General features: G+C 45.8%; 1 long non-coding RNA gene across 6 annotated transcripts in view; it reads right to left on the bottom strand.

Moving 5' to 3' along the window:
* LOC140685784 (uncharacterized) overlaps positions 1 to 22991 on the bottom strand; it is a 185048-nt gene extending 162057 nt beyond the window's left edge. For all 6 annotated transcript variants that reach the window (XR_012059218.1, XR_012059217.1, XR_012059219.1 and 3 more), the window contains exon 1: positions 22511 to 22991. This is a non-coding gene — a long non-coding RNA (uncharacterized lncRNA). The remainder of the gene's footprint in view (positions 1 to 22510) is intronic.
* Between the last annotated feature and the right edge of the window lie 328 nt (positions 22992 to 23319).

The following is a 23319-nucleotide window of genomic DNA, read 5'->3' on the forward strand; positions in this document are numbered from 1 at the left end:
TGGACTCTTGAGCTTGACCTTGAAAAAAGAAAAAAAAAACAGAACAGTGAACTTAGGTATACTCCAAACTTGTCAACCTGCCTCAGGTGACCAAGATGGCTGTGAATTCAGGAAGCAGCAGGAAATGTGTTTCGTCTAGATTGCAAGAAAATGTGCTTACGCACCATGCTTTATAGTTCAAAAAAGTCCTTTGATACATTATTTTCACGTAATCTTCCCAAAACCCTTAGCATTAGGAAATGAAGAGGTCATAACCCCCATTTTAAGAAAGGAAAGCAAAGCCTAGAGAGATGAGATCATGCACTTGCAGTTGCTCCATTCAATGTTTACTGGAGGATATACTTTAGCCCCATTTCATAAGGGAAACCTGCCTCCTTTACCACTGCTGTTGCCGTGTGGAATAAAAATAACCAGCTCCACGCTTCCACAGAACGTCTGCACCAGCTTCAAAGAGTAGATGCTCATCCAAATTTCAAGTGGTTGTGCTAAGGAACACCAACTGCTCTTGCATGTAAAACATTAGCAGGCAAGAATGTGCTGAAAGAATCCAGATGCTCTTACCACCAAGAGAACTCTTTTGCTGTATCCAGATCCCTTTCTGGAAAGAGTAGGGAAACACTCATGAAAATATAAAAGTTGGTACCACGATGGCATCACAGCTGTAGGCAGATCAGAATACACCTCCTAGGACATGCTGCTGACGTGACATGCAGAACCTGCTGTATTAATACTCCTCACGTTGGGCCTCAGTTCCTCCAGGTACAAAACTACAAGTGAGATACTTTCTAAATTCCCTCTCATCCCTGAATTTTATAACTATCACAATTTGAGTAGGAGTAGGCACAACTCAGAGAAGAACAAACAGGGCAAGGGGACTGGAAACCACATGACGATAAGGAATCTGACCGATGGAACCAGGGATTAGAGATGAGAAGACGTGGGGGACAAGAGTGATGTCTGCAGGGCTGGCTTAGGAAAGACTAACTCAATTCATCCTGTGTGGCCACAAAGAGGGAAACAGACTGACAGGTAAAAGCCCAGGGAGTCAGAACTTGATTTAAAAAACACAGAGCCATCTAAAGATGAAACAAGCAGCTTCCAGGGAAGGGAAACAAAAGGGAGAGAGGAAAACAGTTACAGCACTCCTGCCTTAACCTTGGACGTGCATGACCCTTACCCCATAACAATCTTGATGCCTGGGCATCGTCAGCCCTCTTTTCCAGGTTAGGAAACTACTGCTCAGAAGGAAACCACTTGATCAACATCAGGGTGGTGAGTTACTGAACGCACCATTAGGAGATACTGAAACGAAGGATGAAATACAATTTAAACGTATTTAGGCATCACATGTAGGAGTGAAGGTTGGAGGAAAAGGTTTTTATGATTGCCTTCAGCCAGGGAAGCCCACAATTCTATTGGATTTGGGTGCTATTTCTAACCACAAAGAAGAATCGTGTACCTCAGAATACTGAATGGAAAGAAAAAGCCCCATTGATACTCAGCCACCACCACCATGATGACCACCACCACCACCATCACCACCACCATCACCACCGTCAGCAGCACCACCATCAGCAGCAGCATCTATTACATGCTGGGCACTATTATAAGCTAATTAGAGGTGCTAATTGTCATTAAATACAATAGTGTCAAGGTAAGCATCTTTGTCATCACTTCACAGATGAGAACTGAGCTCCAAACAGGTAAATCATTTATCAGAGGTCATCTAGCAAGTACATGGCAAAACTCAGGCTCAAGCCCAGTTCTGTCTGATTCCAAATCTGGTGCTATCCTCAGAATACCTCCCTTCCTGACTTATTCCTGCATGCTGCCCTACCAATCTTGCAGCTGACTATAGGATGTATCACATTAGGAAGTAGAGGAGCAGGTGTTACAGCAGCCCCTGCTCTCACGGTTTAAAAAAAAAAAAAAGTACTCTCCTGCACATGGCTATCACAAGTTTTATTACCGTACTCGAGAAACATGAACTTGATGGCATGGTAAGAATCAGCCTGGCTGATTCTCAGCTCACTGGGGCTCTAGAGAGGTAGCTCCAGGACACTGGCCACATCGTAAGAAAGCTCTACGCACAGGACCTCAGGGAGGCAAGACACTACCTTGCAGAGCATAGCTCATTGGAAAGATTCACCCCCAGGGCCATATTCCCCACTCTGGGGATGCTGACTTGGCTTGCCTTCCTAGCAAGGTACCAGGGCCATCAGTAACTTTCCCCATGTCAGCACTTTTTCCAATTCTCCGGCTCTTTCAGCTGAGGCTGCAATGTTAAACATGTAGTTTTTTAAATTAATTCTTTGAAGATCCACTCATGTCAGCTAACTTTTCTCACTGCAATAAGCCAAGGAAGTCACTTACCAGCAACTGCCTTTTCCACTTTCATGTACTCCCGAGCCTTTTTAAGACAGTGTTCCAAAACCTCTATTCAGCAGAACTCACCAGTAAGAAACAGGAATCTCTTGTGCTGAACACTGGAATTTGACACAACATTGTAAAATGATTATAAATCAATAAAAAATTAAAGAAAGAAACAAACAAACAAACAGGAATCTCAAAAATGTTCATTTAAAATGAATGGGGAAAGTGACAATCCTACCTTAGCCTTGGATTAAAAAAGTAGGTCTATCACAGAGGGGTGAAAAAGGAGGCAGAAGATGAATAAGCCTCAGCCAACATTCGACTTAAGACAATTCCAGTTTTTCAGTTGTGTCCTCCTCTCTAGCCTCAGTTCAGAAGTAATTTATGTCATGAACAGACTGTCTGGGCCCCAGGTAAGTGTAACTACAGGTGAGAACTTAGAAGAATCAGCCACAGCCTCTGCCCTCCAAGAGTTCACAGCTGAACAGCAAAAGAACACACCACCTACCATGGAGCAGAGCAGACAGTCCTCAAGATGCAGGGGTGTCTTGGGAGCGGCTCTGGGCTGGGAGGCCTGAGTCCTGGGTTTGGGTTCTGACTGCATCCCTAATTCACTCCATAAATTTGGACAATTGCTTCCCCTCCCAAATTTCAACTGACTCATCTATTAAAATAGATCAGGAAAAGTGCTGGGAAGGCGGCAATCATAAACTGGTCTTGGAGAAATGTTTAGAACACTGATGGATCCTGAGACGAGGTATCAGGAGACACTCTTGTCAAAGGAGACAGGTGATACCCTTTCTGCTGAAGAGGAAGGGAAAGGTACAGGAAGGGAGAGACAGAAGGAAGAAGAGCAGAAGCAACACCACCTGATTAATAAATAATAATAACAACAACAATAACAATAATAATAATAACATCTGCATAGCCCTTTACAGTGTACAGAGCAGTTCCATACACACTGGCTCACTTAACTCTCGCAGCACAGCTAGGAGGCAGGGACCGGCATTTTAACCCACCTATGGACTCAGAGCTGATTGTACATCTAGTAAGTGGTGGAGCCAGGACTCACACTGAAGTCTGACAGCAAGCCCCACATCACACAACCACAATCGCAAGCTCAGGATGCTGCCACCACATGACGTAGTGTCCAAAGGAGGTCTGCATGCGTGCCCTGGGCATGTTAATGGCAACATGGTCTCCCAAGGCAATGATGGAGAACCATGCTATGTTCTGATCAGCCCAGGACCACTGCTTTCAGCTCTAGGTCCCATACTCATAAGGGAAATTGCATTGGAACATTTCAAAGGATGGTTAGAATTCCTAAAGCCAAGCAATGTTATTCACATTTGAAGGATCATGGGACATAGAAAAGACAGAGTGGGTGAACATTGTTTTAGAATATCTGAAGGGCTTTTCTATCAGCCAGAGACCCAACAGGAAACAGACAGCTTTATCTAATTAGGTTAAATTGAGGAAGATTTGTTTACAAAGGGACTGTTGGCAATGCAACAGGTGCAGGGGAACCAAAAAAATAAGGCTCAAAGCAGAGAATCTGTCCCACCTAGACATCTAGCACATGTAGAGAGGAACTCGTTCCTGAAACGGGAATGAAGTCATGTAGAGACAGTCTCCTTGAAAAAAATCAGTAACAATCAGTGAGGACAGAGCCAACCAGAGGGAACCCCAAGGCAGGCGCCTAGGAAATACTGACACTGGAACTCACTCTTCTCTCTCCTTTCAGTCTCCTGCCAGGACACTCCTGTGGCCAAATCCAACCAGTAGTCAAGAGCATCCAGGACCCCACGGAGGAAGCCCACTGAATTCCACTCAGGTCAGCCTCCCAGGGCAGAGAGTGGAGTGAAAAGGGTGAAAGGAGGGCCTGGAGGGGCAAAGGGACATTATCAGACACAGCTGTTCTTGTGGAAGAATTAGACATGAGTGTGAGACCACAGGGAGAGTGGCAGGGGGGAGTGGAGAAGGAATTAGAACCAAGGAGATTTTACAAGGAAATGAATTATTAGCTAAAATTTAAAATAAGAAAAAAAAATTAATAGTCAAAGAGCACTGACTGGGAAGACTACTAGTTTCCACAAAGACAACTGAGTTCCCCACCTCTGAACTTCCAGTCCAGGTTAGACGGCTGGTGAGTCAGATTCTCTAGAGGAAATTCAGTGGCAAAGTGAAGCAAACGACTTGTAAAGTTTCTTCTAACCCTGATACTCCAACATTTTGTATTTTTTTAAAAAGGAGATAAAAAGTAAAACAGAAGGGATTTTTTTAAATTAATCTAGGATTTCCCCCAATCTTCCTCCTCAATCTACTCCCAAATTAAGTATCTGCATTCACTGGGCCAGGAAGATAATAAAAGATGCTAACTGATTAAGAATGAGAGTTAAAGTTCTAATTAGGTAGAATTTTTAAGTCTTTTAGTTTTGTTTTTTTTTAACAGAACTCTTCCTTGTTTATTGTGACAACGAGATGACCCTGACAAGGAACAGGAATGTTCTTTTCTAGATCAAACAACTTCAGAAGACTACTTTCTTCATCATCTCAGGAAGGGTCATATTGCCTCACAAAACTTTCATCCATAATTTTCCCACAGTCTCTCTAAAGTTAAGTAGCAAATTACAAATAAGGGAGTAACTAACAAGTAATTTGCAAACTTTATTAACTTCTTATTTTTTCCCTCTTGTTTAACAAATAACAATAAGTGCCCTCCCCTTATTTACCAAGAGTCACACTGTCCAGGTTAGTTAAAATCTGGATTTGCTGATGCTTCAATTTCCTGAATTTCCAACGAATGCTTTAGGGAATTTTAGCAATCGCATAATTACCCATAATGTATTTTATATACTAGAGGCATCTCATGTGGGTTTTGTATTGAGTAATAGCAATGTTGTTTTGAGTGAATAATAGCTCAGTTAACTCCATTGTCACTGAGTAATTTACACTTAGTTAGAAAACTAAGAAGGTCATTTGGAATTGTGTGCGTTGAAATCTGCCGTATCTTGGTAACACAATGTGCTTTTCATTTTTCACAATGTCTTGAAGAATGGAACTAATAAAGCTGATATTTCATGGTGTAGGGTGCAGACTAGCAGTTTAATGTAATGCTTCAGCTCACAATTCCTTTCGTACAAGGAACAGATTAATCTTTTCAACTGGAGAAAAAGACCACCCAAGGTTAACTGTGCAGGTGAGGTGTAAAAAAAAAATTTGGCTTACAACTGTTTTCTCCCAGAATTAATGTAACCAATTGGCATATCTCCCAAACAAGCATGACAGAGTCAGAGGTCGATGGATTCCATTCCTATTCTAGGGAAACCATGAATTAATTCAGTTATGTTCAGCAAGCCAAAATATCGCAGCCATTAGGGGATCTTTTAGGAGCCATGGGTTTGATTTCTTTGTTCCTACGTAGTCACTGGAGAGCCGAAGACGTGATCTTGCGCTCAGCCCACATCACAGCATGTTAGCAAAGAGCCATTCCCGCCCAGGCAGCCCCAGGAGAAAAGCAAAAGGAACACGCGTGCCTGGCAAAACCGTCAAAATGTGATTCTCAATGCAAGAATTTCACCTAATCACCAAGAAATTCTTGTCACCTACATAATCTCTCCTACCCTCACCCCGGTACAAAATGTTTAAGTACTACAGCAAAAAGCAACGCCTGCCTCTCCTCTGCACTCTCAGCAAACTCCACCTTCATCCATACATTTGTTCACACATCATTTCAGACACTCGCGGGCTCTGTGCCTGCACCAGGCTGGAGGTCTTCAAAGACTCTCAGCTCATTCATGCACTGAACCTGCCACACATCTATGTCACTGTCTTGATCATCACTTTTTTGCATTTTCACTCCCTTCCAGCATTGCTGGTCCATGTACTTGCTAATGCAGCACAACTTACAGATGGGGAAACACACTCAGGTGGGTAACGGGCTTGTCCAGATTACCTGGTGCCTTAGTTCCCTCAGGCTGCTGTAACAAAGACACCAGAGACCAGCGGGTTTAAAACCAGCAGACATTTATTTCTCACCGTTCTGGAGGCTGGAAGTCCGAGATGAAGATGATGGCAGGCCCAATGTCAGGTGAGGACCTGCTTCCTGGTTCACAGACAACTGTCTTCTCACTGCCTCCCCACACGGGAGGGAGGAGGGAGCTCTCTGGGGTCTCTTTTATAGGGACACTAATCCCATTCATGAGGACTCCACCTTCATGACCTAATCACTCACTGAAGGCCCTGTCTCCCAATATCATCACACTGGAGGTTGGGTTTCAACATACAAATTTGGGGGGCACATTCAGTCATGGTACCTGGTTACTAGTCACAGAGCTTAGGCAATACTCCATGTCAGTCTGACTAAAATTCCATGATCTTTCTACTGTACCAAACTGTTTCAAGCATTGTAGCTTCCCTGATACTGTAGCACTGAGACAAGTGGGACCTGGGACCCAGGTGCGTGCACCCAAACGTCTCCTCGAGCAACAGGATACAAAGAAACTACAAGGGACTAAAAACAACTGCATACATGTGCAGTTGGGGCAAATAATGAGCAAGATACAAAAAGACCAAAAAGCCAACTGCCACGTCTAGGGTGTCGGGAGAAAAAGCAGGGGACTGCACACAATCCCTGCACACAGCACCACCAAGGGGGTGGGCAGACCACCTAAGCTACCTCTCTAGCCTGATCCCTGGACTCACCCCTACCCTCACCCCATTTAAGAGACCAGCTCACCTCCCCTCAGGGAGCGAGCAAGGGCATCTGTTACTTGCTTTTACTCCCTCATGAGTCCCAACATAACGCTGCCTGAATTTTTCACCTGGCCCCATCAATTTCTAGAACCCTGGTGGGTAACAGCAGCATCATTTTCTCATGGGCTCTAATAACAGTTTTATAGGAAACACATCCCAGACACTGTCCAGTGGACTCACACATACAAATGCCTGGTACTCACTGAGCACTTCCTGTGTGCCAGGCACTGTTCTAAGCACTTTATAGGCTGTTTACACACCATTCAATCCTTTCAAAAATCAAAAGGAAAGTTACCAGTATTATCCTCATTCAATAGATGAGAAGAATGAGGCACAGAGGGATTAAGAAACTTTCCCAACATTACACTAGCTAGGAAGTGACAAAGTTGAGATTCAAAACCAGGTAGTGTGACTCCAGAGTCCGTGCTTTTATTTTTTTAATAACATTTTTTATAGATTTATAATCATTTTACAAGGTTGTGTCAAATTCCAGTGTTCAGCACAATTTTTCAGTCATACATGGACATATACACACTCATTGTCACATTTTTTTCTCTGTGAGCTACCATAAGATTTTGTGTATATCTCCCTGTGCTATACAGTATAATCTCGTCTATCTATTCTACAATTTTGAAATCCCAGTCTATCCCTTCCCACCCTCCGCCCCCCTGGCAACCACAAGTCTGTATTCTATGTCTATGAGTCTATTTCTGTCCTGTATTTACACTTTGTTTTTTTGTTTGTTTTTGTTTTTGTTTTTTAGATTCCACATGAGCGATCTCATATGGTATTTTTCTTTCTCTTTCTGGCTTACTTCCAGAGTCTGTGCTTTTAACCTCTGCACCACCCTCCATCAACATCCGGGGTCATCAGCCACCATTTACTAAATGCCTTCTGTGCGCCATCACTGCACAGGTCCTGGGTACCCAAAAGTTAATGAGAGAGTGTGGTTCTTTCTGTGCTAGAATTTAGAGCAAAGAGGAAGAGAGAGATATTAAACAAGTAAGAGCTATGGAGGAAAAAATACACTGAGAAAAAAAATGACGCAGAGGTGAGGGACAATATCCTTTTTAGACTGAGTGGTCAGAAAACGTTTCTTGGATCTAATTTGATGAGATTCAGTGCTTCAGAGAAATACAAATGATGGGCAGGAAGGACACAGATTCTCCCTTCACAGTTCATTTCCTCAGCCTGAGTTTGCATCTCAGTCTGGATCCTTCCTAGCTCTGTGGTTTTGAATATATTACCTCTTTGATATACCATATTCTCATCTAGAAAAGAGAAGTAATAATAATGCTGTGATGTTTATAATGTAGAGAAGGACCGAGTTCAGTCCTTGCTACACAGTAAATGCTAAACAAAGGTCTGATCTTTCCTTTCTTTCTCCTTATTAGCCTCATCAGCCAAACCACTGCTGGAGCCCTGGTACCAATGGAGGGGGGGATTTTCATGGGAATGTTTCAGCTCAGTCACCCTCACACCCTAATCCTCTCAGCCAGGCATGGACCTGCTCCATTAGCGTCTGAAATAAAACCAACCTGAGTGTCAGAGCTGAATATAGCGCTGTGAAGGCCATGTGGGCAGAGTGAAGCCATCTTCTTTTCCATGTCTGCCCTCAAGTAGTATACCCATCAGGACAAGCTTGGTTCCTGGGGCAGTCACAGGAAGAAACAACCCCAAATGCCCAGAGACTTAAAACAACAAAAGTTGACTTCTCGCTTGTGCTACATGTCACCGTGACCAACTGGGAGACTCTGGGGGAAGCCATCCTCATTCAGGGACCTGGGCTGAGAGAAACTCTCCCCTGTTTCCATGATGCTGAGACTGGACAGAGCAGATGGTTAATGGAACACAGCCTCATACATATAACTTCTGCCCACATTTTCTCATCTGTGACAAGTCCCATGTCCACACCTAATTTCAAGGGGCCAGGGAAGCGCAATCCCACCAAGGGCCTGGAAGAGCGAGAAACAGACTGTCTACAGCTCCAATGACCCCGCCAAGAGTTTAAAAAGATACTGCACAGCCCACGAAGAAGGATCCCACCCGTCTCTCTCCCCAGGAGGTTTGAAACTGCTTCCTTCAAGCACTGTCAGTTGTCCACCCAGCAGGCTCTCCGCCTCGGGAGAAGCTCCCCGTTATCCAGAGCTTTGCGAACATTTCCACCATAACAGCCCCACCAGCAAGAAAGACAGAACTCATACCTCCATGCGTCTGAGCACAAAAGGGACCTCCTACTGGTGTGCAGCTTCCATGAAGCCTTATGTTTTATCCAGAAGTTCATGCGAATCTTGCATCCTACTCTATTACATACCACTGTGTCACTGAATATCAAAACTGGTGCTTCCAGAAGGTGTGCAGTGCTTATCCTGTGTTTTTGTATTACCAGGTAATCATCACTTCATACTTCTAAAAAAGCTTAGTGGCAGATTCCTGACATCCCAAAAATTTATTCTTGAAATTTTCACAAATTGCCAACATCTCAAAATCACTTTTTTTAAACTTACATCACTTTTCTTTCTCTGGATTAAAACACTACCATTTATTGAGAACCTATTATGTGCCAAGCATGATCTCATTTTCTCATTCCATACGGTATTTACATCAAATCATTCCATTCTCATGACAGTTCTCTAAGAAAGGGACCACATGACTGCAGTTTCTACTGAGAGGAGGTAGAGGCTCAGGAAGGTCAATGATAGGTCAGAGCCACAAAAGAGGCAAGAAGGATGTGAATCCCGTTCTGCAAGTCTCTGAATTCCCACCTTTTCCCAGTACAACCATATTCCCTCCTAACTAGGGCTTAGAAATCAACCTCATATCCGCAACAATGCAAAAGAGAATCTACAGCACCAACTGTGTCTCCTTCCATCTCTAGCACACATGGAGAAAGAACACTATTACTTCGCAGGAAGCACTCTGTAGCTACCTGGAAACACAGGAGCTGGACCAAGACGGCCCTGCTCATCAATCCACCATGCAAATCATGGTCATATATCAGCCTCATGGCCACTGGGATTCAAATTCGTGGGGAAGACACAAACTACCACACAGCATGGACCTCCGGAGTGTCTGGTGATGAGTCCAATGGGGCCTACAAAAGACAAAGAAGAGCATGGCCTCCGCTTCCCGGTCAGGATGATGAGAGGCTCAGGCCAGCAGTAAGAAGAAAAGCAGTGGGTGTGTGTCACGGTTTTCCTGGTGGGCTCAGAGCATCACCAGGAGGCTCCCAAGGGCCTTTGCCAAGCAGCCTTGTGTCAGTTAAACGGACCCCGGAGGCAGCTGATACAAGCTTAGCTGGTGAGGAAAACGTCGCACCGCAGATCAGCTCAACCTGTCAGTTCTGGTTCCAGAGACAGACAGCCTTTCTTAACATTGTTCTGCTAAGTGGCAAAGCCACTATAACCTACATCTTTCAAGAGATCGGTCAAAAATGGATCGGTAAACATGAAAGCAATGGCTGTTATCAAAAAAGAAAAATAGAGTAAACAAATGAAAAATTTTAAACCCTTTCCTGTCAAAAAAAAAATTCCTCCAGGGGGAGGGAGGGTACAGCTCAAGTGGTAGAGAGCACGCTTGGCATGCACGAAGTCCTGGGTTCAATCCCCAGTACCTCCTCTAAACTAAAAAAATAAACCTAATTACTTCCCCCCAGCCACAAAAAAAAAAACCACTTTTTTTAATCCCCCAAACAAAATTAAAAGGCAAATGACAACCTAAGTAGGAAAACATTTGTAACTTCAGTGATAATGTGTCAGTAACATTAATGTAGGATAATTTATGCAAATTGATGTAAAATGCACATTTTTTTTTAAGGAAAAGGAAATTCACAGAAGAACTATAAATGGTCAATAACCGTTTCTCAAATGTTTATCCTTACTAGCTACCAGGAATGTAAATTAAAATAAGGTACCATTTTTTGCCTAATTGGCAAAAAAATCATTTTTCTCTTTTTGAGATAATACTTAGTGATTTTAAGGGTGCCACAATGCAGGCCCTCTTCCACAGGGCTGTGAGAGACTTAATTCCATAAGAGCAATTAGCAATGTGTATGAAAAGCCCCATGAATGTTATCTTCTTTGACCCAGTAATTCACTTCCAGGAATCTGTCCTAGGAAAATCACCAGAAATGTGGATAAAGATTTACATTTCAGAGTTTTCAATATACTGTTATTTATAATAACTAAAAACAAACAGAAATGGAAACAACTTAAGCAGCAAAAAATTTTTAAATTAATATATTTAAGTCAGGATCAGGATAAATATGGGGGAGAAATACAACAGAATATCAAAATGTATTGTATTTTCAATAATTTGGTGACATGGGGAAATGCTCATAATGTCAATTAAAAAGGCAGGCTCTGATATTCTTCTAGAAGAAAACAGGACACAGATGTATATATCACACACTCAGCCCTGCCTCCTATGCCCGTAACACAGGAGGAAACACTAAATATGGACATGATTATCTCTGAATGGTACATCACAGATGACTTTTTCCTTCTTTAGATTCTTCTCTCTCCTCCATTTGCCAAACTAACATAATATATAAAATACATAAGATATATAAATATACATATTCATTTTTACATTAAAAAAGTGTTTTGAAAACAGAATGCATAGACTGACACCACTGCCGTAAGTTCCTCCCTCCCTGCGTCCATGCCCTTGGGCCACATCTTACAGCACTTATTCTGAGTCTCGTCATGTAACCTGGGCAGTGGGATGTGACGCAAAGACTATTACACACCAGAGCATGTCTTACCTTGCTGCTCTGGGGGCCTATAACAACCACTGTGTGACAGAGCCTGAGTCTGTCTGTGGGGTGATGAGAGACACATGGCCCAGTTACCCCACTGCCCCAGCCAGAAGTCAGCTAACCTCCAGAAACAGAGCTGCCTCACCAACCAGCACACTGGAAAACCACCCACCTGAGCCCAGCCCAACTGCCAAGCCAGAGAATCATCAAATAAATACACTGTGATTGCTTTAACCCACTATGATTTGGGATGGTTTAACAATAACAAAAAATTAATAAATGACATAGGAAGGAGATGTACTCTAGTAGTAAAGTGAGAAAATCCTAGGTTTCTGAATTGAGCACTTTACTTGGCCTCCCGGTGACTCTGTTTTAAACTCTGACATGGGAATAGTACCACATGCTTCCCTGTGCAGTTGTGAGAATCACAGGAGTTCCTGTACATGAAAGCCTGACATATAGTTAGGCTAAATTACTATTAATTACTAGGAATTGTTACGAAAGAAGCCCTTGAGGACATTAAGAACACATCCTCAGTGGTGATTCAGGATATATCCATCTCCACAGTTTAGGAGTGGGCTAAAAACATTATTTTAGTTGTCAAAGGATTTTATATTTACGAGCAAAGGATAAAGCCTTGGGCTGCAAACTGGGAGTGTGAGTTCTACATCCTAATTCTTCTGCTGACTCAAGAATGTGACCTAGGATGCTTTTTTTTAATACAGCGATTAATTCCTAAGTAGTGGCCCCCTGGGTCTGAGCCAATTGCATGAAAGCAGGGGAAGAGCTCTAGTCAGGTTATTTCAGACGTAAAGCTTGAAGACCAGTCTCCTTACCTGGACTTTTACAAACTGGTGTCAACCTACTTCTGCTGCTCACAGCCCAACCCACCCCATGTGCTTAGCACTTCAACCAAGTAAGACAGCCTGATCGTCCCCAGACTGAGTGCATGACTACTGTACTTTCCTTATTCTGTTCCTGTGCTTGGAATGTCTTTTCCTATAATCAAATTTCCACGCATCCTTCAAGATCTACCCCCCGGAAGACTCCTCTGAGTTCCCAGACAAAAGTATCTCCTTCGCTTGTGTTACCACAGTAATTAATCTTAGGTCAGGTTCTCTAGAAGCAGGGACTAAGGTAGGAATCTTTGTGCCAGTGATCCATTATGGGAGGGCTCTCAGAAGGACCCTCACAGAGGAGAGGGAAGAAGACAATACAATGCAGAAAGCTAAGCAGAGATCTAGGATCAGCTGAAGTCCATGTGGAATATAAATTAAACCCCCGAGTTGTCCCAGCTTGAGGCCAGAGGTCAGTCTGGTCTTCTGTATCCTCACATCAGTCAACCATTGGCTGGAAGCCATCCTCCAGGGGAGACCATAACCTTCCAAGTATTTCTAGGGCTGCACCCACTATCCAAGGCAATTTCTGGATTCAGCTTTAGCCAAGAATGAGTTATCAGGTAAGAGGAATCTAGATGGACATCAACAACACAGTCCACCCCTCCACCACTCAATTCCCTGCAGTCCCCTGCCTCCTACATGAAGTTCACTCTATTCAGGCACAGCTTCTTCAGGATTCTGATTGGTCAAATTTCCTGGGGAAACTTACAAGAGAGAGGCTGTTGCAGTTTCCAAGGTCCCATGTGAAACACATCATCTCCTGCCTCCACCACCCACAGTTTCCCATCACCTTCACTAGCACTGCTGATCTATGTGGACCTTCCTGAGGGAGATCAGACCTTCCCCTAAGGGGGTCTGAGCCCCTATTAAGCCACAGCTGTGGAACTTGACCATTTACTGTTAAAACTGAGTGTGAGGGTGCAAAGAGACACCCGGGGATCACCTCAACACCAAACGTATTTCCCCTGCAGATCCTCTTCCTCATGATGAGCACAATGACCTCTACCAACAGTGTAACTCCTTTCTTTGCCTGACAGTTATTTATACAAAGAGCCCCAAACGGCCAGCAGATGCTGTAACTTGAAGTCTACTGGGCTCCTGCTGTATTCCCTGGGGATGACATCGCCACTCTGGGACCCAAGACCTCTAGACCCTCAGAGCCCAAAGACGTAGACAAGACAGGAAGCACAAACTCCCCCCATGGGTTACCAGGGGTGATGGTGAGCATGGCCACTCCTGCTTCCGCCCCTTAATTCCTAGACTCACATGATCTATCTATCCCACAGCGTGCCTCACTCCAGGGACTGGAGTCTGTCTTCTCATGCCCCTTTGTTCAAAGGCTCCTTCAGGGCCAGGTCTATTTTTCCTGATCTCTGCACATATAACTACTCACATAGCCCGGCATACAGTGAGGGTGACACATAGAGGAGAAAAGTGCTTTCTTGTACCACAGACATGCCTCTGGATGGCTGGACTCACAAAACATCAGCTCAATGGTCCTAATACCTGGACAGTGACAATGGTTCAGAATGTTAAATTGGGACCACCTCAGGATACCTGCAAGACAAATGGCTACCCAGTTTTGGGTAGTTCCTTAAAGTGCTGGCAAAATTAAAAATACCTGGGGCAGTGTATGTGGGGTCAGGAAGAGGGAGGAAGATGCCAAAGGCCAGAGTTTCCAAGGGCCCTGATCCCAGGAAAATCAGACGTTGCAGATGAGATCCATTTCCCTGCCAGGCAAGGCTCCCCTTAGATGGGAAACAGGGCTGAGACAGTCATCTGGGGCCACAGCAATGTCAGGTCTCCGTCCCCAGGACCACATCTGTTCGAGCTCTGGGAATGGGAGGTAATATGGCAGAGGAGTAACTATGGAAAGTGCTGGACGAGGACCAGCCAACCCTGGATACCCTGCCTTGGCCAGAAGGGGCCTGGAAAGGAAGCAGAAGCAGAACAATTGGGAAAGGTCTAAAAACCACAGGAGTCTGATGAACAAAGCCAAGAGCCTGCCCAGTGATGCAATTCATGGGAGGCAAAAAAAGAAAGAAAAGGGAAAAAAATAAGAAAATAAGAAAATAAAAGAACCCTCCAATCCTAGCCGGGAGCATTCATCATTCAGCGTGACCTTCCAGGAATCTGCTGACAGACACGAAGTGTTTTGTGTGACTTTCTGCCTGGGACCTGGAATGACTGAGAAGGGGAGGAAGGCAGGGAAGGGGCTGGAGTGTAGGGGAGGCTGGCAAGGAAGGGGGGGGAGCAGTCCTGCCTTGTAACTGGCAGAGTTGTAAGGCGCCATCTGCTGGTGACATGAGGAACCACACCCATTTCCCTGCCCAAAGTAAAACAATGTTTCCGAGAGAAGGTAGGTGTGACAGACAAACAAAAAACAGATATCCACCTCTGATGAGCAGATGCTTCCAAATCCCTTTCATCTCCTTTGAACGTTACATTCCTGCTAGGTGAGAACTGCTTTGCTAGTCTTACAGATGGGAAACTGAGGTCCAGGGAGATGATTCATTTAACCCAGGGTGAGATGAGGAATTGGTTGTCATTGAAGAATCCTTCCCCTTTCTGAAATCACAGCAGCTGTAAAAGTTCCTGGAGCATAAACGCTGAGTAAATGACTGCACAAGGCTCGAGTAACTGGGTCTTTCTGTAATTTGTTTGTATGAATCCAACAGAATAGAAAAGAGTAAATGCAAAAGTAAGAACAACAGTTGTGTTTGTAGATGGTGCTCAGGAAATACTCACAGCTGTCCTCGGGGGTGTTGACTAGCCAAACATCTTAGTCAGCTCTGGCTGCTGTAACAAAACACCACAGACTGGGGGGGGCTCAAACAGCAGAAATTCATTTTCTCACAGTTCTGGAGGCCGAAGTTCAACATCAAGGTGTCAGCTTTGGGTTTTTCTGAGGCCTCTCTTCTCGGTTTGCAGACAGCCACCATCTCACCGCGTGGTCACGTGGTCTTTTCTCTGTGCACATGCATCCCCTGTGGCTCTATGTGTTCAAATTTTCTCTTAAGGACACCAGTCACACTGGATTAGGTCCCACCCTAAAGACATCATCTTAACTTAATCACCTCTTTAAAGGCTCTCTTTCCAAATACAGTCACATTCTGAAGCACTGGGGTTCAGGGTTCAACATACGAACTTGGGATGCAGTTCAGCCCATGATCCCTAGCTCATCAAGAAATAATTTCCTGTGAATGAAGGTGCGGTATTGTGCATGCAATGGAACACTACTCAGCTATAAAAAAAAAAACAATGAAATAATGCCTTTTGCAGCATCATGGATAGACCTAGAGATGATCATACTAAGTGAAATCAGTCAGATAAAGACAAATATTATATACCACTTGTATGTGGAATCTACAATACAAATGAACTTATTTACAAAACAGAAACAGACTCGCAGACATAGAAAACAAACTAATGGTTACCAAAAGGGAAAGGGAGGAGGGATATATCAGGAATACGGGATTAACAGGTACACACTACTATATATAAAGCAAATAAGCAACAAGGATTTACAGTATAACCCAGGGAACAATATTCAGTATCTTGTAATAACCTATAATGGAAAAATAATCTGAAAAAATATATATGTGTTACTGAATCACTTCACTATACACCTAGAACTAACAGGAACATACTATTTTCAATCAATGATACTTCACTTAAAAAAAAAAAAATTCCCACCATGGGTCCCAGGCTCTCCCTGAAGGGGAAGTGGCCAGCCCATGAGCGAGAATTCCAGGGCATCCCACGCTCCCCCTGCAGCAGCTGCCGCTCTCCCACCCCTGGGGCCGCCCTGCGCTGCAGGCTCCAACCAGGGACCCAAGCAGCCAGTGCAGCTAAGACCTCTGGCTTCCATCCCAGCACAGCCAGCACACCTCCCAGCTCCACCAGCTTGGCCCAGACGGGTATTCAGGGAAGTCTCGGACCAGTTGCTTGTCCCCACTCCACGTCTCTCCCCCTCCCCCTTCCCGTGGCCCTCTCGAGCAGAAGAGACAGACTTGCCACTTCCTCTTCCTCTCTGGAGGAAACTTCTTCTAAAGCCTATTCTCTTAGCTCCTGGGGCTCCAGCCCTCCTCTGGACTGTAATCTCTATCTTATCTCTTTTAAGCTTCTAAACAACTTTCCTGAGCACTGCTTCACAGATGTGGAAATGAAGCCTCTGAGAGGCAAAACGGCTTGCCCAAGATCCCACATTTACTCAGCGGTGAGATGTATTCCGACTCTGATACACATGTACCTCCCAAGGACGGCATATGGACTCAAGGACTTCAACATCACATGTGCAACACAAGATCCTGAACTCCCTGTCCCTGTTCCTCTCCGAGACGTGAGGAAGAATACTGCCACAGCTCACAAGCCCACATCTCCCGGGCCAGCCCGTATTCCCACCCTCCTTCTACAAGGCACACACCCTAGACCTACCCGAGCCCAAATTCTCTTCCCCTCCAACCTCCATCTTCCCGCAGTCACCTTCTAACCTCCAGCCGTTGGCCCTCATCACTGAAGACTTCGGCTCCCGACTCACCGCTTCCCTCTCCGCCTCAGCTGCTGCCGTCACAGGTGACGTCAAGTCCCTAAGGATGATCTACTCAGTACCCTCTTTGTCGACGTCCAACCTCACTAAGGACCGTTTCTGCCCCAGCAACCTCTCAGTCATGCTCATGACATGAGCACGTTCTGGGCTCTGTACACAAGGACGGCACCACCTCTGAACTCTTAACACCCACGGCCCCTAACCATCCACCATGTCCTCAGCCCAGATCTGTGGTTCCAGCACTCCAGAGGGAGCACATTTCTTGCAGTGATAAGGCTGTCAAGCCTCTGACCAACCCCTGCTCCCACAGGCCATCTCTTCTCCCCATCTTGCTGCCTCTTGTCACCCAGCTCTGCTTCTCTGGTCCTCCTTATAGTCAGTCCGTTGCCCACCCTTCCTCCCTCCATTGTAGCAAAACCCAGCCCTGGTGAAATACAACCATTTCCATCCTGCATGCCTACACCCAAGCTGCTCAACATTACTGAAGAAACCTCATGCAGTGAAACTTCAAGAGCACAGACCTCCAGCTTAATACTGCGGTCTGCTGCATCTCCAACTCCTCCCCGTGCAACCCTTCCCCGCTCTCCTAGACTGCCCAGAGCCCCTCAACTCTCAGCAGGGGAGGCCACCAGAAAGTTTCAGCATCTCACTTCCTCCCTCCTGTTACAGCCCTGCTCTCATCCAAGGTGGAACTTTCATTTATACCCTGAGACAAGCCACCTTTCATCTTCCCGAAGACTTTGCTTCTCTGTAACCTCCCCTCTCCTTGGTTGCTCCCTCCAGTAATCACACGGGGCCTCCCATGTCTTGTCTCCAGCAAGGGGCAGAGAGCATCTGGATAAAGGGAACACGGGCCTGAACCATATGATTGTTTCAACGTTTCTCTAACTCCACATCTTTCAAAATAAAAAGTAGACATGAAGGAGAACAAAAAAGTATGTTAAGAAAGTTGTTGTGGGTTTTAGGTTGGATCCCCTTTGATATTTGTGAAAGACTCCAGTACAGATTTAAATTGCTGAAAAAACAAAAACAACTTCCCTTGACCCCTTCACAGCAGAACTCCTCGCCATGTCATTCATATTCATTGCTTCCATGTCCTCACTTCCATTCCTCTGAAAATGTTCTTTGTAGGATTCTAAAGATTTCCAAGGTGCCAAGTCCAATGGACCCACAGACCCAACCACTCACAGGGTCTCTGAAATTTAAAGGGTCCAAAACAAGAGTTAAGTGGGCTCCTCTCTTTGTCTTTTTAATTCACTTTCTCTGCCACCATCATCTTGCTAGTTAAACCCCAAACCCAGGAAATACTGAGGATTTCTCCTTTTCCTTTAAGCCTCACATCTAAACAATCAAAAATCCCTCTGGTTCTACCTCCAAAATATTTCCTAAGTCCACCTATTGCTCACGGTCTCCACTGCTCCTCCCTTGGGGCAAGCCTCCATCCACCTGATTCCCAGTCACCTCTCTGCTGTTCATCCTTCCCACAACATCCCCTCTCCCCAACCCAGCTCCTTAAAAACCACTCAGTGCCCTCCCCGTTCCTAAAATGAAATCCACCTCCTCACTGTGGCGTGGCCTCAGGAGGCCCTGGGTAATCTAATCTGATCTCCCTCTCCCTCCCTCCCTCTCACAAACCTCAGGACCCCTGTGTCCTCCACTTGGAAGCCTTTGCTTACACTTATCCCTCAACCTGGAGAGCTTGCTTTCTTTTCTCCACCTCTCTAGAATTAAGCAGTCCCCCATCAAGCTAGTCTCATGCCTCTGTATCATATTTCCCTTTTGAGCCTCTTACACCAAGCTTCCTGGACTGACAGATAACAGTTCTCCCCACTAGACGGTTGTAAAACCCTCACACGAAGCTAATGTTGTGAATAGCATAAGATTTGCCATGTGTCACTACACGTAACGTCATGGCCGGGCCAGGACAGCTGAGACAGATGCCACAGTAAGGACTGTAAAGGATGGGCTGGAAAACAGTATAGGGAAGCAGGAAGAGCTGGATTTGGATTCAGGCAGACCAGAGTTCAAAGCCCATCTGACACTTCTTAACAAGGCAGGCTTAAGCCAGCTATGTCCCTTCATCCTTGAGCAAGACCACAATCCTGTGTCGCAGTTTCATGTGATTAAAGGAGATCTTGTTTGTATACTTGGCGCCCAAGCAGGGCAAGTAATTGTCGATCCCCTCCACCCTCCCCTCAACTCTGCTATAAGCCACCCCGACGTCTTGAGGCTTTTCTGCCTTCATCGCCTGCTCTTAGCTCTGACCTGAATGAGGGATGCATTTGGATCTGGAGGCCAGGCTCCCTGAGTCTCTTCCCATCCTGAGGAAATAAGACTTCACTGTCCTGGCTCTGCCCCACTCACCTACCCTGATGTTGGCAACCACAGGGGACTTCAAATCTCAGACACAAGTTCAAGTCCCAGTTCTGCTGCTCACACGTCATGTGATCAGAGACTCAGGAAAATACAGCTTCACATGGTGGATTCACCCCCTCCCCAGCCATGTGCTGAACCCTCTGGCTGACATGTGAATGTCCTCTGTAACCTGCAGACCCCATGCTCATCGCTGGCATTCGGAAGTGGAGAAGGGCGTTTTCTCCACTGTCCTTCTCTTATGTGCGAAAATTAGAGTACTTGACTGAAACTACAGACCTCGTGCTGCTGTATGACACCTCAGTGTAGTTGATCTACATGCCGGTGAGTCTCTGCCCTTGACTGTGGGTTTCTTGTGTGTGGAGATGGAGTTTTCCCTGTCTTCCCCTGTGGAGCCCAGTCTTCAGCACAGAGAAGATGCTCAGAATAAGTTTGTTGTTGGCGTCTATGACTCACTGACCGAATGACTTCAATTCAACCAAAGCTCTCTTCCAACATCTTTGGGCACATTTCTTCATCTGCGAGATGGAGGCCACATTACCCCATGAGCCAAATGTAGTGAAGGTGGTTTTCTTCAACCCCCTCCTTTACACTTCCCTTCTGGAATTCTCCTCTGGACAGGGGCCCCACCTCCTGCCCCAGCGCCAGTGGTTCCCATACTCCTTGTAGTGCCTCTGTCAGGAGGGAAGACTCTATGATGAACTACATGCTCATCGTGTGATCTTATAAAAGTATCAAAGTCTCACTGACCATTTCATCATGTACTGTCTGTGACTCAGCTAACGACTCACCTGTCCAGGAATATCCACACTCGCAGAGAAGACGAATCACTTGGGATTGGGGGCTGAGGCGGATTAGAACCCAAAAGATTGCTGATGGTGAAAATTCAGACACTGCAACCACAGACAAGAAGCAGGGGTCCAGGCGACCTTCAATTCCACACCCCAAAGAAGCATGGCTGAGAACAGGCTATGACAGCTTCTATCCATCCAAACACCTACTGGGGTATAATTCAAGCTCAGTCACTTCCCAACCCTGTGACCGAGGACTGGTTAATTTATCTTCTTGAGCCTCAGTTTCCTCATCTCTAAAATGGTGACAGTAATACCTATTTAAAGCATTTGTGATGATTAAAATAATTAAACAGATATATTAAATATGATAGATAGAATAAGTAGATATAACTAAATAAACAGAATTAGAAACAGAAATTCATTCTATAATGAGTATATTATTTGCCAACACAGTAAGTACTATGTACTATAAATAAATGAAATTAATTTTAGTATCTTGTATAGCTCTGGTCAGGATATTTATTTTCTACACCCTGGAGTTTTCATCTGGAAATTAGAAACAACTCTAACCCAGCAATCCCATGGCGACTGTAATGCAACGTCTGTAGATGTGAAACCATCAAGCGTGCCACGAGGCAAAATGTAATTTCCTTCCATGGCTTATCTATTAGACAGGAGCTGAGAAGAGCAGAAGTCTGAGATCACGTGTCCCTCCCTGCAGCACCACAAGCTTAGGCGCTGCCCAAAACTGTTTCTGGGATTCTGCCTGGGCCCCAGAGCAATTTTAAGAAATGACCCAATGTGTGCTGTTCATCACACCTACTATGTGCTAGGCTCTGAGGTAACTGCTTCCTGGCTCTGGCCCAAGAAAGCAGCTCCAGAAAGTAGTTTTGTGAACAACAAACCTGTCAACAGGAGCTGGGGGTGCCTCTCACGGAAACAGATCACCCCTTCTCAGGCTGCAGGCATCCTTCCAGGGAACGCAGGGCACACAGCTGCAGCTGGAGGCCGGCCGGGCCAGCGCACACTTGCCCGATTGTGTCAGAAACCAGTGGGAGAAACAGTATCCTCTCTGAGATGCACGAAGCTGCTGTCAGCCTCCCTCTCCAGGTGCTGCCCACGGGGAACCTTTCCAGGGGCCTTTCAGGGACAACCAAGAGCTGTTCCTTAATGCATTCACTGCAGGGCATCGGGACCTTCCCACAGGTCTCCTTTTCAGCTTTTGCTTCAATAAATTAGCAAATGGAACTCAGGTAACGGCGATAATAGATGATGCCTTGAAAGGAACTTACATGGCCTCCTATTTAGTTCCATTTTCTTTGTGTGAGGCCGCTCTCCTGCCTGTCATCCTCCCAGATGTCATAGGCAATAGGTACAATCTGGCCTCTTCGTAGATAAGAGCAGGGAATCATAGACTATTTGAACCAGAAGGAAACTTAAAACTCACCTAACCAATGGTTCTCAAACTTCAAGTTATATTAGCATCACCTTCTTCCAAAGGGCCTGGTGAGCAGACTGCTGTGCCCCCTGCCCTGAATGTCTGCTTCCAGAGGTCTGGGGTGGGGCCCAAGAACTTGCATTTCTAGTAAGTTCCCAGGTGATGCTGATGCTGCCGGCCCAGAGCCCGCACCTAGGGAACCAGGACTCCAACCCCATCAATTAACCAGGGCAGGCTTAGCCCACCAACCCAGGGCCCTTCCAGCTTGTTTTTGCTGTGTACTTACCAGTGACGCTTGTGTCTCTATACGCTACCACCAGGAACTAGTAATAGAAGTAAGGGTAGGGAATGCTTGGATCTGTCTCCTTTGTTTTCAAAAAAAAAAAAAGTCCCCAGATTTCTCAGTGGAGGAAAGAGCTGGGGTGATGGGGAGGGCCTGTGGCTCAGTGGGGCTGGGCTAGGGGCAGTGGGCAGTGAAGGGGTGATGAAGGAGATCCATTCCGCCTCCCCCCGTCCCCTGCAGCCTACCCGGCCGGGTCCCCAGCCTTGTTAGAGAGTCACCATCCGTACCTGTTCCTCTGCTCGTTGGTCCCTCTGTTTACCACAGACGAGCGTGTCTCAGGCAAGTTTGCCCAAAGGCAGGTCGGAGCCGGTGACGAGTTCCTCAGTCTCGGTGCAGAGAAACGCAGCCTTGCTTTGGCGCCAGCCTTGAGTTCCAGTTCAGATCCATCTTCGTTCCCCTCACCTCGAGGGTAGTTTTGAGCACGAGGTTATAATCAACAGGTAAGAAAGCAAGCTACGCGCAAACAACCCGGCCAGAACCGGCCGAGGCCAAGATGGCGGAGCAGCTGCCCTGGGGCAGGCCCTGAGTCTCACTGACCGCTGATCTGACTACATTAGCATCCAAAGCAACGCACCCGCCAGCAGCCAGAACCCGATGGTAAAGACTGAAAAAGGATAAACAGGGGGTGGCACCCGACTTCCTTGAAAAGCCTCACCCTTTCCCCAGCAGAGCAAGGTATACGCCGCCCCGTCATTAGCCTCAGTAAGCCTCGCGTTGTCTTCCCGCCTTAAATCCCGCGAGAAGTTGATCCGTGAACTTCAAATCCCGCGAGAAGTTGATTCGTGAACTTCGTTTCCGCTTGTGCATCTTCTGACCGTTGACTGAAGCTCGCGCGGCGCAGAGCTCAGCGTCAGTTTCATCATTGGGCTGCTGGAACCCTAACCAAGAGCCCGGCCAGGGCCCCAGCAGGGTCCGTAGGATTTAATTCAGTAACAGCTTAGCCTGGGAAAGTAACACCTGAGGGAGAGAACCCGAGAGCACCGTAAAACCAACTGATTGCATGTGCGTGGTGCAGCAGTTCAGCCTGGCAACTGCT

This window comes from Vicugna pacos, chromosome 15, assembly GCF_048564905.1.
Source record: "Vicugna pacos chromosome 15, VicPac4, whole genome shotgun sequence".
NCBI classification, from domain to species: Eukaryota; Metazoa; Chordata; class Mammalia; order Artiodactyla; family Camelidae; genus Vicugna; species Vicugna pacos.